This window comes from Oreochromis niloticus, linkage group LG15 (assembly GCF_001858045.2).
Source record: "Oreochromis niloticus isolate F11D_XX linkage group LG15, O_niloticus_UMD_NMBU, whole genome shotgun sequence".
Lineage (NCBI taxonomy): Eukaryota > Metazoa > Chordata > Actinopteri > Cichliformes > Cichlidae > Oreochromis > Oreochromis niloticus.
In genome coordinates this window covers 30,472,943-30,486,025 of record NC_031980.2, presented here as the reverse complement: position 1 = coordinate 30,486,025, position 13,083 = coordinate 30,472,943, and the positions used below count along the sequence as shown (strand labels likewise).

Here is a 13,083-nt window from a genome sequence, read left to right as displayed (position 1 = left end):
TAAAATGCACTGTGCAGTGATACTTGCAAGTGCTCCATCCATGGGCCTGCAGGGGATGCAATGCACTGCCAATGACATTAGTTGCCATGGTAACTCTGACAGCACCTTCCCATAAACACTCTAATTGATAGCAGCAGATAGCTAGAGAGAATTAAGCATCATGCCCCGATCGCTGGCTATATGTACAGACAAAGGTGCTGATGGTCAGACAAAACCTGTCTGCAGACACATGCATGGCCTCAGGAAAATGATCGGGAAGCTGTATATAACCAACGTGTGAATCCTCGTTCTTCCTTTAAGAAGGCCTACAAGAAACTAATTCATTTCTATGTGTACAGTGAAAACTGCATCTGAACGCATTCTCTAAATTAACACCTGTTCTGTCTTCTGCTTACTGCACCAAGGAAAATAGCACTTGCCACAAAATTTGATGAACTTGCCTCTCATTTTGTTTACAGAAGCCATCCCTTTGTTAAAATGACTTTGGGTAACTCATCGTGCCACAGGAAATATGATTATGAATGATTTTTGCATTTAGTGTGACAGTGTTATATCCTTGCGTGTCAATAAAGCTTAAGCTTAAGTCTTTTTTATGGCTGCATTTCAGCAGCAGCAGCAGGACTAAAGCTGAGTGAGAAAGTATTGAGCCATGATGCAATAGAAGCCAAAGTTTAGAGGGAAAAAAGATGGTGTCTCTGCCTTTCAGTCTGCCTGTTTGCAGACAGCTGGAGCAGATAGACATCAGCTTTTTTGTCAACACAGTGGGCTGCATGAAAAAGCTCACACAGACAGAGGATGGCAGGTTTTTTGTCTATAGATTCTTTTTAGACATTTATATAAGGCTTAACGCAGACATGACAGATGGACCAGCAGAAATGCAACCTATGAAATGTGACTCAGACTATAATAGTGATGAAATATTTCCAAGTACAATGAAGTTCAGGCATGTTAACTCAAATCTACTGGACTTGATGCAACCCTGAGCACAGAGTCAATTTTAGTGAAATCTGTCACTATATTCACATTATTCAGCACCAAAATGCCACAAGGTGTCTGACAGTGCTAACAGTGTCATCTTTATCATGAGTGTCTAATTAAAGACATGCTTCTCTTTTAATTAATTCAGCTGTCTGCACAGGGAGTGTAAGTCAAATATGAATCTAATCTTAGCCTTTAATCGCCATCAATGAATGCAAAAGAAAAGCATTAAAACAACCAGTCATCATCAGTGATGATGGGTGGCCTAACTATGTCCTTTTTGGATTTCGGAAATTATTTTCTTACCTTCTGGCAATCTGGGGTTAATAAAGATTTTATTTCAGCTACTGACAAAGTTGTACTCTGCTTCCTCTGTACCTGACAGCTGCCTCCGAGGCCCACAAGCTAACTTAGCCCAATAGGACTCATTCTTGCATCAGTTGGCTCCCTTCACTTTGAGTGTCCACCTCCTGCCTTTGGCTTTAGCTCTGTACAGCCCCCTCACCAACAGAGGTGGGAAACATGGTCCATTTGGACTCCATTTGCATGAAACATTCCTTTTTGATAACCATAGCATTAGGGCTTGATCATGTGACCCTGAATGCTGCCTTAGTTACACTGCAATAGGCATACACTGCTGTGGGGTTCCCTTGAACAGCTTTTTTCCCTCACTATGTGTTTACACACCACTCACTGTTAAATAGATAAATTTGAACTGATATTGAATTGAACTGAACTAAATTTATAAATGTGAACTGAAGAGATTGTATACTGTATATAGCAATGTTCAGCCCAAACATGTTCCTTATCCACAGCTTTTGAGCCATATTTGCCCTCAGCCACATGACCACCTTACATAGGCCATGTATAAGATGTGTCAACATCAGACCCACCAACCCTGTTAATGTGCTGCAACCCATGGAAAGCTATAATATATGGCTCATATAATTCTCACTGACATAATAAAACTATACGTGTCAAAAGGAGCTTCAATTAGGCACTGATGTATCAGCTATCTAGCCCTTTGAATACACTCTGTACCATTTAGCATAATGTTTACGCCTGTGGGGTTAATGTGAATGAGTGTTTTTTTAACCCAATTTTACCATAGATAAGAAAAGAAAATTAAACAGAGGGTTCACTTACAGGATTTTGACCAAGACAATAGTTTAATATTTATTGTTACTTTTAGTTATGTTATCAAAATTCTTATTTGTATTCATACTCATTTAATTTCTACAGATGCTTATAGGTGAATGATGTGCAGTTCTGTAATTTACATAGCAATTATAAAATAAGCAAACTTTTGTGTTTAATCCACATTGAAATATGTGTTTGACCAGTCTTTATCAGCCAAAATCATTTTTAAGCAATCGGATCTAAAAGCTCCGCATTTTATTTTTTATTATTTTTACTGTCTTGGGATGGGTGCTGATTTGTCATTTTTACAAGAACAATTTAGACCATATGACTGAAAGTGTCAGTCATATGGTCTATAGCTAACTTGAGCACAAGAGTGCTAAGTGAAAAGAGCCATTTGAACACGCTTACATTTTACACACGAGTGACCCCCTAAGGGAATTTAACCGCTCACCCTCATTCCAGTGAGCAACACAGGCCTTTAAATAATCTTCACTGCTAGATGGGATATAGCGTGTTATTTTCAGATACCTGGAAATAACATCTGTGGTCCACCTTGACTACAGCTTTGTTTGTTCTATGTGTCAAACTTAATGTGCTTTGTTGGGCTATAGGTTCTATGCTGGAGAGGTCAGTCAGACAGAAAGATACTGAAATGCAGCAAGAACAAGTTGGATGGAAGTTCTCACTGCTGTCGTTATTTATGTGTTCAGAAGCCAATTAGACTGCAAACAAAGCAGTGGTAATAAATAACTATCCATGCAAAACAGCAGCGCAACTTCAATTTAACAGTTTTAAAATGCAAGCACAGCAGTAATTGAATCTAGTGAATCAGATAAAATGAAAAATAAATAAATCATACACATTACAAGCCTTCTGATACTATCATTTCCTATTGTTGCGGCATTCTTAATAATTAGCTTTATATAATAATTCTTCGGTTTTTCTTAACATATTCTTAAAATTAACCATGGCTATTTCACCTTGCAAGTCTCCCATGTTGCTATTTTTAACAGCCCAAAGCATACAAACTCTGAAAAGCTTTACAGCTTTGCTGTTAATAAAAAGACATTGAAGTGAAATAATACTTCTGGTAAGAACTAAGAGAAAAGACCCGAAACTGTGTTCTCAGCAAGTGATGACTAAAATCAAAAGCTATGCCTAGAATTTTCATAAGGAGACTAAATGCTCTTAGGCTTCAGAGGCTTAAAATAAATTTAATTTACTTTCTAAGTAATTACTGGGGATAAACCTATTCCTAACACTATCCCTATATTTCTTGGCAATCAAAAAAAAATATTTCTAAACAAAATGCATCATCTTCAGCTTGTCTCTAAAACATAGGGTTAGGATTCAACTAAGGTTGGAGTTCTTGATGAGAAACAATAAAGAAGGGACATATTAGATGGTCCACAGCTAGGTAGTTAGGTAGTAAACTATCTGCTGTCTATGACAATAGCACTACATGACTCTAGATAATGGACAATGGACAACAATGGAGGAACTAGACAATCTGGAATGTCAGTTCAACAATTTGTGTTCAGTATTCTCTAGCTAAGACTGGTGCAGCTACTTGGATGAAAACAGACATGTCAGATGCAGCTGTACAGTAACCAGCAAATATGCTTCAACTCTGTTTACAGATACAGCCCTGTCTTTGCAAGTGAACAGAAAAGTGATTTTAAAAAATAAGGAATGACTATCTTATAGCATTCAGTGGTAGTTTCTGATGTCACTGAATATGTTTGAACTTAAAACATCAGTTTGAACAGTGGCATGCAGTGAAATGCAAGCAGAGATGATTGCCCACCCACCACCACAAACACAGAAACAAAAAACATCTTGGATCACATTAAAAAAATACCTTTTCGCTGACTATCTGCACTTCAGACGGATGTCTTCACTTTTAAGCACTTTTTCCTGGCTGAAGAATTCTAGAATAAAAGAATTATCAAATATATAACCAAACATTTTTTACTGTGCACTGACAATGACAAGTGGCGGAAGAGTTTTTCAAACTATTAATTTAGGAAGAAATGCAATCAAAAACTAAGAAAATTCCTGGCTATGCCTCAAACTGTATTATTGGAAAATTATTCTAGAGTATCCATAAAGTCTCCATTTGTTTCTCTTATCAGGGGCAGGATCGTATAGTAGGGTATGCAGCCTAAACAGCCTAAGCAGAGTACCCCAGATTTCCTTCTTCCCAGCCACGTCCTCCAGCTTATCTTAGGGAACACAGAAGAATTCCCAGACCAGCCAAGGAATATAATCTCTCCAGGGGTGTCCTGGGTCACCCACAGGGTTCCACAGGATATCTTGAAGGATGTGGTTGAATGACTTCTTCAGTTCCACGAAATGCATGTAAACTGGTTGGGCAAACTCCGACACACACTCACATACTCTCGAAAAGATAAAGACCTGGTCCAGCATTCTTTGACCAGGACAAAAACCATGTTGTTCCTCTTGAAACCGAGGTTAGACTCTCCAGTTCCTCTTCTTAAAGATGAGAACCACCACCCTAGTCGGCCAATCCGGTGGCACTACTGCAGATCTCCAAGTGACATTGCAGAGGCATGTGAGCCGAGACAGCCCTACAACATTCAGGACATTAGGGAACTCTAGGAGTCAGGTACAATGTGTGTCAGATGATGGTCAAGGGCGCAAACTCTGGCAGTAATAATAATTCCTCCCACCCACTCCATGACGTGCTGGCTAGCCACAGGAGCATCTTCAGTGAGAGACTGAGATTACCAAAAAGCACCACTGAACGACACAGGAAATCATTCCTGCCTGTGGCCATCTCCCTGTACAACTCGTCCACCTAACACACTGTATACTGCTATAGCTACACTCTTTTTGCACATGCTCTTCTTTCTTATTCAGATATTTATTAGTAAGTGACTTATATATATGTATATATTGTATATATTGTGCTATTTCTTACTTCTTGTATTGTCTGTTTTTGTTACTGTTTGTACTGGAGCACTGTAACCAACATAATTTCTCCTAGGGATCAATAAAGTATTATGATTCTGATTCTGAGTTCAATCCCTGGCTTTCGAGACATAAGGTATTAAAAGTAAAAACAGTTGCAGGTCTACATCTTGATTTTTCTAAGGTGTATTAAAATATAATAATTAAAAAATCATTTGAATTAAAAGGCTTGAGCTGTGTGTCACATCATTAACTATCAATATCCACAATATCATAAACATATTAATGAAAAATGAAGGTGCAGTGTTCAGAAACAGCTGGTTAAATTTGTTACATTCAGTCAACCAAGTGATTTCTCATAGACACTAATCTGAAAGTGCTGCTGAGCCTGCACATGGTCAGTTTGCTTTTTTTTATTACACTGGAGATGGTCAGAGGTGCTGTCCCTCTCCATCATCATTAGACCTTTTTAACAACTTTTTCACACTCCATCACACATTGGCCAAGGTAGCGAAGTTGTTAGGTAGTAAGAGGAAACTCATCTGTTACAATGATAAATCACTGATACTCATTTACTTGCTAATGCTAGCTGTGTTTTCACACAAAGCGCAGATTGCAACTGATCTCAGAGCAATGACAGTAGGGCCTGCACCAGTTTGCCTCACACGCTGGTCATCAGTTTCCTGTGAAAGACCAGAGATTTATCCACAATGTGCATGAGCAAACCAAAAAAGAAAGCTGCTGCGCTCTCAACTCAGCTCAGGAGACAGACACATCTGCTTTCTGCAATTTTCAGAGTACAAAACAAGCAGAGCTTTCAGTACAATAGTCAACTGTAGCCAAAGACACAAGATAGAAGTAATGTATGGGAGGAGCTTTATGACAGAACTGTTTTTTAATTTATGGTTGTTTGTATGTTTTAATTTATGTATCTTTTTAAATTTAATGAGGCAAGCACTGCCTGGCTAAAACCATGGCAAGCACTGTTTGGCTTGCTTGTCCTCATGTAATACCAATGAGTTTGAACCACAAGCTTAGTTCAAACAGTTGATAACAGAAATGGGAGCTCTTCATAACAAATCTCCTTACTTTCATTTGTCCTAAAGGAGAAGTTGTGGCAAAGTCAGCAATAATTCTGTCCCATGTTCACCACCTGTGATCGTGTTCCATTTTTACGGATATTCTGAATAAATTTTATTTATACAGCACCAAAACACAACAACAGTAGCATCAAGGCACTTTATATTGTAAGGTAGACCCTACAAAAATACATACAGAGAAAAACTCAACAATCATATGACCCCCCCTATGAGCAAGTACTTTGGCGACAGAGAAAAGGAAAAACTCCCTTTTAACAGGAAGAAAGCTCTGACAGAACCAGGCTCAGGGTTGGCAGCCATCTGCCGCGACCGGTTGTGGTGAGAGAAGGAAGGTACAATGTCCAGTATGTTTTCCTCATCAGTTACATTACGCTCAAATTGAAAAGGATGAACAGAAAACATTTTTTATTCTTCCTGTAGGGTAGAGAGATACCTATTACGTCCATTTCAATCATTTGATGTAACTACCAAGACTCATTGCAACGTAAACCATGGAGACGACATATTTTTATAACATTTTATGAAGACAAAGATTGTTTTTTTATAGGACCACTCTACTGTTCTAATTGAAAACTACAGCGAGTGTTAGGAACACAGAGCATCTGTTTCAAAATTTCTTTGAAAATTTAGAACTGTTCAAGCTTAAAACTACCCATGCTAAATTCCATCCATGAAATGCAGTCTTTATTAGTGGTGTATAATCAGAAAGCAGTAGGTTTCTAAGGTAAACTACAATTTAATATTGTTATTTATTCAGTATTTGTATTTTCTCTTTACACACTGCAGAAAGAGGAAGAAGTGTCCCTGGCAAAAATTTACCTGTTGGGGTAATTTGATAAAATGCCATTTCATTCTGCAGTATATGACGTATCAGCAAATCACTCCCCTGAAAGAGAGCAAGAAAACAAAGCAATTACTGCAGGACCTTAGCTGATGTGGTAATTGCGTGGTTAAGATTCACGTCCAAGTACAAGAATAGTCCAATACTGCAAACCTCCATCAGTGCTCTAAACACCATACATAAAATGAGTCCCTAGATCTAAAAGAAAATCTACATTGGGATTAGTTTGTAATATCTGCTAGAGAACTTTAAAACAATGTCCACTTTTCTTATTTCAATTTGTCATGTATTTTTCAAGATATGATGCAACATATCCCATATGCCATCTTGATGGAGTTTTTTGACCATTACAATCAATACAGAAAAAGAAATAGTAATTTAATAAACTGTGGTAGCGTTGTTTTTGCTACATTCACTGATTAAACATTTAATGAATAAAGTAATCTCAAAGAAGATCATCAGCTTTTTCCATAGGACATACAAAGTGGAAACCACCATTTAAACCAGGGTGTAAAAGCTAGAAAAAGAAAACAATACCGTCTAATTAATTGAATCCTAGGCGTGTCACATGGGTCTACTGTGCGAGGACACCTAAATTGCATCAAGCAAATCTGGGGAATGGAACCCATATGGCTAATGGATATGGGTTATGATATTGTTTTGGAAAGCTCTGCAACACACCGTCCTTCAAATGCTATAGCAACACAGACCTCCACAAATCATTACAGCAGCATAATGGAACACAGTTGATCAGACCCAGGATGAAGGGGTGCCAGGGAAAAGAAGAAGACTGTTCTGTGAATAATGATTATGGTCACCTTAGTCATATATCACCATCCGTGAGAAGTTGTCTTGGATAATGGTGTCAGTGCAGAGGGCTGACAAATTTCTGCACCATCCTCAGGTTTCAATTCTATAGTTAGAATTCTCTCTTTTTGTCAGCTACCATAATTGCTTAGTAAGCAAGAAATTAATCCATGTTGCAGTAACCCAAACATGTTTTCTAAATTAGACATAGGAGATTGACCATCATGAATGTGGAGTGATGACACAGCAGGCCTTACTTTGACGCAAGTTGTTAGCAACTCTTAGCCAAGGTCAAGTTAGTATAGTATGTGGGTCCTTTCCTTAATATTGGATGAATTCAATTAGTGCTTCTGCAAAGACAAACGTGAGAGAAATATAATGTGTGGTTGAGCAAGAGGTCAAACCAATGTAGTGTAGGAAGGTTCTGTAAAATCAGACCGATAGACTAATTCTCTCTTGTTCGCTTTTCTTTTCACAGTTTTACTGCAGTTGGCAGCTCAACTGGATCGTCTGCCAGCCATGTGCTGCTCCATTTGTTTCTCTCAGAAGGTCACAGGAGAGAGTTTTCAGGCCCTTCCTCAACTTTCGTGGCCACCCTGCCCACAGGAGTTATTAAGATGAATAGAGCAATATGCTGTCCTGGCTGCTGCTAGCTTTGTGCCATCATGACCTCTGATAACTCAAATCAGACCTTCGGGAACACATCTACAGTTACCCACTGATGAGATCCATGCTCAAGAATATGATGTATGGGTGTCATTTTAAGGTGAAACAGAAATTGTAGGTTGCAGTAAATACAGATTATGCAAGTCATTAAACCAATACAGTGTTTGACATTACCCAGTGTGGACACTGAGATCACATCCAGGAGGAAGTTTAGCATTTAGTATTTCACAGACTTTTTACTTTACAATTTTACATCAAGTTAAAAGAACCAGTTACAGTATGAGAACCAGTTTTTCAATGTCATTCAATGTAACTGACAACATGTTGTAAGGGATTTTAATGGCAATAATTTTAAGTAATTAAATCGGAAATTGTTTAATCAATGCAGTAGAGCCTTACACCTGTGCTTCTTTAATGGCCAGCAGGGGTACCCCCTGTGGTTACTCCTGGTTATATAGATGTCTAAGTAAATACCACCTCGGTTTTCTTGCTCTAAGACCTCGTTAAAATTCTTGAAATACATTTAGAAAGCCTTTTTCAAATCTCTATTACTATTTCACAATATTTTACTTTGTTTGATTTCCTTAGCTTGTTAAGGTAAATTGATGGTTCTAAATTGGCCATGTCTCTCACCAGGTTAGAGCTATAATGAACTGGTAACCTGTCCAGAGTGTACTCTACCTTTTACCCTATGACAGCTGGGATATAATACGCCCCTTCATGAACCTGAAGTGGATAACCAGTTAAGAAAAAAGATTAATTTACTGAATCTGAAAGGAGGATAAAACAAGCTTAACAAGCTACTTGTTATCCAATGAGCATGCAACATTGTTCGATGTCTCAGTCAGCTTCACGCTGCACTTATAACACCTGGTATGAAAAAAGCCAAGATGGCTAGGACGAAAACACTCAGCTTGAGGCTTCACAAAATTACTTATATGTCCAGTGGATGACATCATGCTGCCTACATCCAACTTTTATATACAGTTGGAAATATTACTGTCTATTGATATGCTATACTGTATTACGATGCAAGAAAAGAATAACATTCAAGCAAAAAAGTCATCTTTATGCAGTCATAACAGCATTTGCTTTTATCACAGTCCCTATAACATCCAACAGCACAACAAAAAATTTACCACTGTCCACAAATCCCAGGGTCTCCACCACTATATTACAAAGCCTAATTATGCAGCTCAATGGCAATGCCATTTTTAGCATTTAGACAAAAGCTACAACAGTTATTAATGCATTTCGTTTGTCTACTGTTTTACTGAGGTAAAATAGAAATATATGGTCTTGTTATTAGTGGTACTACTGCAATTTACAAGCAAACCCAGTTTTTAAGTCATAGAGAATGACAGATAACTTATTTATTACCCAGTTTTTTTTGGGGGGGGGGATCCTGCATAACCAGAATATTTTCACTTATAATCACCAGATTAAAATAGGGGAGTGCAAAACAATATTTTTGCATTGTGACTGCATAATTGCTCTCTCTTCTTAATGGGCATAATAAAGAAAAAGTCCTCAGAGCAAACAAACACAACAGAGTACTTTTTACATATTTCGACAGTTTGACAGATGAGACAAATTATTCCTGCACCCACATGCTACAGTACCCTGAAAACATTACCAATGATTTCTATAAACATTCCTAATACACACTGATTATAAGATCGCTGTCTGAACAGTTGACCAACAGCAGGACTGCATAAATAATAGCTGTGTATCACAACAGACAGTGTTTGGTCCGTTTCCAGCCCAAACAGTATCAGTTCAGTTAAACATACTGAACTGAAACAGACCAAAATTCTTTGAAACTGAGTGGAACACATAATAAGAATTTCTCTATATTTCGCTTTGTACATACTCTGATAGTGTGGTTGGATCAGTTTTGCTTATTAACTAATAGTGTTATTGCTTAAAGACTTCCCGTGTACCAGTCAGCAGGCACATAATAGTATTCACAATGAAGAAAACCCTTCCAGCTATGTCATAAAAAACATATTCCATTTAAAGAGTTAGAATCATATCCCTGTGAATGTTTCCCTTCACTTGTTACCTTGTCTTTTGTTAACTTTAGCAAATGATGCTAGTTTGAAGAATGGGACAGAAAATTGATTGATTGATTGAAAATGAATAAAAACTGACATTCAGAACCTCTAATCGATGTAATCTTGCCTGTGTCAGTTACTTTGTTTTTCAATTAAATTAATACTTCACTCATTATTATACATGTGTGTGTTGTCACAGGACTGCCTTGTCCAGTCTGTGACGTGAAAACACCAAGGAGGAAAAGTCAAACACCAAGCCGACTGCCCAACTTGCATACTTTGTACCAAATAAAAAAGCAATGTCCAAATTTGGAGCTCAATCATATTACAGGAAAAAATATCTCAGCTTCAGTAAAAACCTAGTGAACTATGAGCGCATGAACTCTGTATGTATTAATGGTGATTTGATCTGAGGTCATATTGTCCAGCCCTACTAACAAATACCAATTCAGTAAATTTATAATCTTGTTTGTTAAACAAAATGGAACAAACAAAAACAAAAATATGACAATAATATTAAAGCATAGCCTAGAAAAATGTGTCTTCCACTGCAGGACGAATCCAGCTGATTCATTTAACCACGGTCTCAGATCTGCAAAGCTAACATATCGACTTGTACCGGTACAAGTTACAAAACAACTTAATGTCTGAGAAAAACCACAGCAAAAACAGATATTGCTGGTACTTCCTAATTTCTTTTTTTTTTTTATTCAGAGCATTATGAATAAAAGACATGCATGTTAGGTAAACTGTCAGTGTGAGATGAAATGCTAAAAATGTATAGAATTAAGTGCTTTATAGGAGAATTGGGCTTGTAGTGTAATTTTAGTGAAGTGGTATGTAAATGACTTTTTCCATTTCCAGTCTCAGAGCTGTTGAATGGTGTGAAGTCCAACACTGCAAGCACTGGATGTTCAAGCCTGAAATACAGTTGGCTGAGCCAAGAGAAGCAAGGATACTGAGGAGCTTCCACAGGCAGCAGTATTTTCCTGATGGCATTAAACCTAAGCCCTTAACCTAATGTCACTGGCTGCTCCCCACTCTACCTTTCATCTTCATTCTCACAGACTGCCACAGAGCTTTAAGCACTTAGCTACTAACAAAAGCCCTATTAGATGGTAAATGTAGAGTAATGATGACAAGCAGCAGCAATGAAAATAGCACCTGTCGCCTGAGACAATAATAAATCACCTGCGATGAGAGTGACTGTGCACAGATACAAGCAAACAAGTTCAGGAAGGTCGAGAGGCAGAAGAAGAGCTAATCTGGACTAACCCTCTCCACCTCCTACAGCTCCAGCAAGGCTGAGGATAAATAACGGGCAAAGTGTTAATATAAGAACGTATTTTGTTTTCTTAGCTTGTGTTTACCTGTTCAGCATCCTCCCCAGGACACGCCAGCTACCCTTCCAGCCCGGCGCTCAGCAGGAGCAGTAACGGAGATCAGAAACCCTCTCAGCATCCCCCGTAAGCTCGCAGGTTCGGCTCCTTACGGGACAACTACCGGCAAGTGCGGTAGTGCAAGTTGGCTCCGACTCGGGATGTTCCGCTAAGCGCGGGTGAGCAGGTGCGAGATTAAAAATAATAATCATAAAAACACGCAGAACGGAACTCTCAGCCTGCGTCCGTCAGTGAGCACAGCGTCAGCTCTCCTCTCGTTTTACGCGGATCCCTATGAGTCGAAGCCTTTTCTGAAGTCCACGCTCATCGCGGTGCCCTTCACTAGCAATTCCGCCGCGGAGACGCGTGGAGCTCACCCCGTACCGCTGCTGACTGGTCCAGGCGGCACGGACGGAGCCGGGGCGTATTTCTGAAGGAGGAGGAGGGTGAGGGAGGGCGGATGCGCAACGATGCTGGATGCAAGGACGTCACAAAAGTTTCTAAAAGCGCAGAAGTGATTCTGAGAGCACGAAGGGATTATTTTTCCTGCGTCCAGCTGTTAGATAGAAAGATTCCATATTCTAATTATATTCTATTTATTTTATTATTGTTGTTTTAAAAAAAAATGATAATGGGAAAAAAATCTTAGGGTAAAACCAAATTTGGAGCAACTTGAAGCAAATTTAAAGAGCATGGCTTTACGCGTTAGGGGTAAATAATTTTTTCCTGACAATCTACTCACACAAGCAAGAGCAAATACGTGTTAGATAACATGATGTCTATCTCTGTCTATCTATATATTTTTTTTATTTTTGTGACTCATATAGGCTTGTTTTATATGACCCTAAATTACTTGTGAACTGTTGCTAAATGCAATACTACCTTAAATGTTGATAAACCGGTAAGAGAATTGTAACTTAAATAACTGGCTGTGTTCTTACAACATGAATAGATGGTGAATGCAGACAAAAAGGTCCTGCTTGAAAACTCATTGTTACTGTATAACCTTTAAGCTGGTGTTACGTTTAGGTTGGTAAACGGTATTATATGATGCTTTTCAATTCTAACTGAGAATTCAAAGCCTAGAGGCCTCATTCAACCATTCATAAACTCATTCATGCAGTGCTTTTACATTATGCCTAAACACTTTATCTAACATTCATGCACATTCACACACA

General features: G+C 38.4%; 1 protein-coding gene across 5 annotated transcripts in view; it reads right to left on the bottom strand.

Moving 5' to 3' along the window:
• Window positions 1-12,361, bottom strand: part of LOC100690217 (heparan sulfate glucosamine 3-O-sulfotransferase 5) — a 91,062-nt gene extending 78,701 nt beyond the window's left edge. The window contains exons 1-3 of one of the 5 annotated variants that reach the window (XM_025899005.1): window positions 11,897-12,360; window positions 6,975-7,041; window positions 3,983-4,052 (exon numbers count right to left, since the gene is read on the bottom strand). The gene's annotated coding sequence lies outside the window, so the exon portion shown is untranslated. Of the gene's footprint in view, window positions 1-3,982; window positions 4,053-6,974; window positions 7,042-11,896 lie in introns of all 5 variants that reach the window. The other 4 variants (XM_019346347.2, XM_005457918.3, XM_003452983.4 and 1 more) reach the window with 4 other exon arrangements.
• Window positions 12,362-13,083: the final 722 nt, after the last annotated feature.